This window comes from Akebia trifoliata, chromosome 11, assembly GCF_017979445.1.
Source record: "Akebia trifoliata isolate Shusen 1 chromosome 11, ASM1797944v1, whole genome shotgun sequence".
Lineage (NCBI taxonomy): Eukaryota > Viridiplantae > Streptophyta > Magnoliopsida > Ranunculales > Lardizabalaceae > Akebia > Akebia trifoliata.
Window position 1 is genome coordinate 19,225,426 of NC_141385.1, and position 5,799 is coordinate 19,231,224.

General features: G+C 34.0%; 1 long non-coding RNA gene across 1 annotated transcript; it reads right to left on the minus strand.

Annotated features, from left to right (window-relative positions):
* Positions 1-3,985: 3,985 nt before the first annotated feature.
* Positions 3,986-5,241, minus strand: LOC147391087 (uncharacterized). The gene is made up of 4 exons (XR_015183194.1): positions 4,842-5,241; positions 4,688-4,749; positions 4,352-4,443; positions 3,986-4,235 (listed from the first exon to the last, which is right to left on the minus strand). It is a non-coding gene; the product is annotated as an uncharacterized LOC147391087 (long non-coding RNA).
* Positions 5,242-5,799: the final 558 nt, after the last annotated feature.

The following is a 5,799-nucleotide window of genomic DNA, read 5'->3' on the forward strand; positions in this document are numbered from 1 at the left end:
ATGGGATTGTTTTATAAGAGGGAGTTCTTGTAAACTCTCCAAGCTTGAGTTTGGAAGAGATTCACTCTTTAAAGATCTAAAATGTAACCAAGAAGAAAAGGAACCTTCATGAGATGGGAGAAGAGATATGTTTCTAGAGCAATGTGGCTAGATGTTACACTACTTAATGCATGATTGATCTAAGGACAATTGGGGACTATGTCATAATGGTTAAATTAAGACCTTGATTTTGGGGAAAAACGACAGTTGTAAGTAGTTGTTTTCAATGAAGGATTGCAGCAGTCGCTGCATAAAAAACGACTCAACTTTTATAAGTTTAATAAATCATGATTGTTATTTTGTTGATGTCATCTGGACTGATTCATCAGTGCTTTGTGTCCAATCAGTCTTTTTTCCCTTTTCTTTCCCATTCAACTTGATCTCTAGGGTTTTATTTTGATTTTGCGGCTCACACCCATGATCTCGCACATCGACTCTTTACTCTCTCTCTCTCTCTCTCTCTCTCTCTCTCTCTCTTCTCACACATACTCAATTGGATTTCACCTATCTTGGTTTTGATCTCTTCGATCAGACACAATCGGATTTCAAAATCATTGATCGTGTTCTTTCTTTTGGATCTACTTCAAGGTTCAATTCAATGCAAGATCACCAATTGATTTGAAACAGAGCTTCCCTAACGATTATCTTCCAATTGATTTTCATGTACTAAACTTATAATCAGCAATCAACTTCACAAAATGATTTATTTGTTTTGTTTCATTAAATTTTGGGATTTGTGGAGAGTTTCGTGCTGATATCTGAGTCATTTGGAATGTGGAATCATTTGGAAGGATTTTGAAGAATTACATATGAAGATTGGAAGTATGATTCAACTTTTTGTTTTTTTGAGTTATTTTATTTGAGCACTTGAAAATTATTTGACTTGGATAGATCTAGCAAATTTCTTTTTTTGATTTTAGAGGAATCTTGTGAAATCATAATTTTGTTTCTTTAACAGTCTTGAATTTGTGGAAGAAAAAAAAACAGTACTTCGGTGTTCTTCGATGCATTTTAAATTTATGATTTTTTTAGTGAGAGGATAAATATCTATTGTTGAGTGGTGGAAAGGCTAGATTTAGTATTTTTTTTTTCTTTACTTGAAAAAATCTTTGCAATTTAAGAAAAAAATGGAAATAAATTCAATTGAGGCAGAAAAATTAGTTTTTTTTATGGAGGAGCAGTTTGATGCCCATAGGTAGCTGATCCATATGAAAACATTGAAGCAAATTAAGGGAATTTTTTAAAATATTTTGTAAAATTGATTGATGATTATAAGATGTGTATATGAAAATAAGTTTTCTAAGAAATCTATTGATATAAATCTGAGGCTGTATTTGTTTTATTTTTATAAATGCTTTCTAATTGCATTTTATATAACAATGATTTGCTCTAATTATTTTTAGGTTCAAATTTGTATGAGCATGTGGCTACTTGTTCTAACTGTTAATTTCTTATTTTGGTTTAGTGGAATGCGTGTGAGACATTGAAGGCCGAGAAAGAAGCAGAAGATCATATCAAGCAGTTCACTCCCAATGAAGCTGGACAAGATGATGTTGGTAAGTAGTTCATGTTTCTACTTATTTTGTATCATATCATATTTTTCTTTCAGGGGAATAAAATGTGGACAAAGTATTGGCTTCTCCATATCATGCATTGGCAGTAGTCCAAAATTCACTCCATTTTGATATTTTTAATCAGATTGGATGGTTTGGATTTTGTCCATGTATGAAAATTATACCCACAAATCTTAGAGAGGATCATTAATTGCAGTTAACATTGGTAGGATGAGAATGGATGGGGCATAATAACACTTTCATGAAATTGGACTTAAATTGGTAAAGCGAAACACAATCTTGGAGAGAGAGAAAGAGAGAGAGAGAGATTACCTAATTATCTAGACTACATTTAATTCAATGAATGATCAAGGAATCAATCAAAGTAATGTGTATACGTGAATATATGCCCCCTCGCCTACTTTCATTTCCAGTCTTGATTGTTACAAGGGGAGCAACCCTCTTGAAAAATGTCACTGATCTGAACATTTGAAGCATAGATCCCCCCAATCTTCCATTCCTCAGGTAGAACTTTATGTGCCCAAACCCACTTCCCATCATACCCTCCTCACTATGTGAAAAAGGCCCATATTTGACGGTCTTCGCCCGTCAAATTTTAAGAAATTTGACGGACCCTCCCGTCAAATATGCTCGTCAAATATTCTCTTGTAGAATTTTTTTTTGACGGCCCTGGACTATTAAATTATTGGAGAATGGACTTCAAAAAAAACAAAAAAAAATCCATAGAGTATGACCGTCAAATTTGGAGGTTTAACAAACAATAGCACGATCCTCTAATTCACCAATCACAATGAACGAAATAATAAAAAAAAATCAGAAAAAGAAAAATTATAAAACAAGTTCCAAATTGAACTAAATAACCCAAAATTAATATATATGAAAACCTCTTTGTTAAGATCGAAAATTCTATCAAAGCTACAAATAACTGACAATTATTAAACTAAATAAGACCAAATGATATTGAAATTACTGGATCGGCAACATCTTTGGTGGAGGTCGGTGTTATTATCGTTGTAGATTGGGGAATGAACCCTTGTACTTCACGTGCCGCTTTTTCCTTGGCCTTTTTCGCCCTTTCCAGCACATCCTCCTGCATGCAGCATTTCATTGCAAGAAACAATAAATCAATCTCTTTGGCAACCAAACCAGGCAGAAGTGACATGGCCAAATCCAATAGCTGGGCCCTGCATTAAGAGGTATGATGCTTAAAAATGTTAGTGTGGAGTGTTTTTACACCTAGTTTAGGATGGACGCATGTCATCTCACAAGAATGTGTTTGAACTTAGTGTGAAGCAACTATACTAACGTTCAAAAATATGCCTTAAATACAGTAAAATAGAGAAGCTTGATCTTACCTCATAAATAGGAGTGTCCTTTTTTTGTCTTCTGCAACTGTTTTGAGTGTTTGCTTTGGTCCTTAACTCATAATCTCTTTATACCTCAACAACAACTACTGCAACAAAGACTGTTGTCTGCACCGTCGGTCCTGTTTTCAACAACAATGGCTGTAGCTCCTCATAAACAACTGCAAAAAATTTATACAAGCAATTATTAATATCAATTGAATTTGTTTTCTTTTGGGAATTTCTACTCCAGCTTCTTTTGTAGATTTAAGGATTTAATCCTAAAAGAAGAAGATTTCTTCTCTAGCTTTCTTATATAGATTTAAGGATTTACTCCTGATTCAAATATGCTGTGTCATTTAACAGAAATTGTCGAAACCCAACAATTTCTTGGAAATTGTCTTCTAATGGGGCTACTACCAAATCAATACTTCCCTAAACATTCATGAGATTGATAAAAACGTGTTTTATTTTATTTTTTTAACTTAAAATATGTGAATTATTCCAGAGAATAATACTTTCATTGTAGAAGAAAAAAAATTTGTGAATTTTTTACTAATAAAACGGGAGATTGCTAACAAGGGGCCCAACTAATTGTGTTTGAATTCAACTCCCCCAAGGGTCTGCTCTCCATTCTTGGTCAAGTCAATTATTATTTTCCCCAATGGTGGCTCTACCGGCACTTTAGTCTTCCCAACTACTCAACTAGTAGTCAGACTTAATGTAGCCAATGATATAGTGTTGGATAATAATTAAATAAGTCCAAGATACCTTCTTCCATGCCCCCCCCCCCTTAGATTTCTCTTTTAATTCCAGCATTTTACCTATATTTCCAAATAAATAACATTTCATGAAAAAAAAATGCTGCAACACTTGTACATTCCACCAAACATTTGCATACCAAGTATCATTGGGAAAACAACATCTGCAGTGCTACAGAGCATCATAATTGTTGTACTGGACTGGGGTTGTTCAAGCTAAAGAGATATATTGCATTTAAGATTTAACCAATAAAAGAAAACAATATGTAAAGTGAGGTATGTGCTTCATGACTGTTCAACTTATAGCTTGTTTTCTAAGTTTTAGGTTTATGAGAAAATTAAGTAAATGACAGTTCAAAATCACAAAAGCTGGTATTGGTAACTCTCTTTTCACTGTATGATACCTGCACTTCATCAGACGAAGTTCCTCCTCCACGAGCACAAAGTAGTTATGCCTGTAAGTACTCTAGTTGCTGATGCATTCTTTGCATCTCATTGGATATTGGATCTCTGTTGACCTATAGAACAAACAAGAATGCCCATATGTGACCAGCGTATATGAGAATTAAAACCAGATAACCTCCCCTGTATAAAGTATATTGGGAAAAACAGAAATAGTAAACTGAAAAATTACAATGGGCTTATTTTGAATATTATGAGCACGATTGGCATATTTGAGAGTGCTGAGAGTTTCCTCTGCATTGATATCTGCTGGGCTGATGCACACTATAAGAGGGCATAGTTTGGAAGATGTTAGAAAAGCAAGAAAGAGATTAGCATTTTTAAAATTTTAGCTAGTTTCTTAGCAGTTCATTATTATTATAACTGACATTGAAAACAATTGTTTAAAGTTGTGTCATATTCCTCTTTGTATGTAAGGAATAAGGATATCATCATGGCTAAGAACTATTCATGGACAAGCATCGTCGTCAACTTATGAGTTATCCAAACTTTTCAAACTACCACAAACCTTTATTGAGCCTTCAACATGGATCCAAATTACATCAACAAGCATACAGTCCAATGCCCCTCCTAGAACTCGACAAAAAAGACTGGAATTTACCTGGTAATTTAAAAAAAAAATGAAAGAACTAGAAAATAATACGAAGGATCGGGACAACTACCATGGATCCGAATTCCTTTACTGCTGGCTATTAGAAGATATTGTCAGTCCACCATTAACCTGGTTCTTAAAAGGAACAAATAATAAGTAGCTCATTAACTCCGACTCCATCTTCTTGAAGGCTTTCAAGTCCTTTACAAAAATCACCAATTTATACTCAAGGATATTTCTAGAAAAGTTATTGCTCCTTATAAGAAATGTTGTGGAAAGGAATATTTATTTGGAGAAATAACAGTGTGCCAGCAAATAGTAAATGAATTGGTGCCAAAGGTGTGTATATCTATTTATTGGTTTATGTAACAAGCTCTTTAGAGGTCGACATGTCTTGAGTAGTAGTAGTACTATGAATATAAATTAGTTATCCATATTTATGGCCCATAACTAGCTAACACTCTATCACATTATAAAAAGAGAAATGATTGTATATAGTTTCTTACACAAATAATTATTAAGCATACCTCCTCTGCACTAAATGGATGAAGTGTTGGGGAGGAACAAAAGCACATTCCATATCAACTAGTGCAACCACCATCTTCTTTGCTTCGCTCTTAAACACGTCCAATGCAACACTTGCAATTGCCACAACCTGGAACAAATAACCGAGTGCAAATCATTGAGACGAAGCATGTGTATTCTAAGTGCAAATATGAACCTCGCAGAAAAATAACAAACAATTACAATAATTTTTTTTTATAATGATGATTAAACTATTCATCATGCCAATCTGGTCGAGATACAGTTGTATTGCATCCTGAGGTACCACTTTCCCTTCTCTTGCCAGACTATCTTGCGTGGTATCTACACCCATATCCCCACTTAGTATGAATCTCACAACATGTCTTGGATAATGATTAACTGCATATTTTAGCAAAGTTAAAAGAGATCTTAAAAGGTGTGAGGAAGACTATTTAAATGGTTAAAAAAATCTGATTAGATACAAGCAAAAAAATTTGGGATGG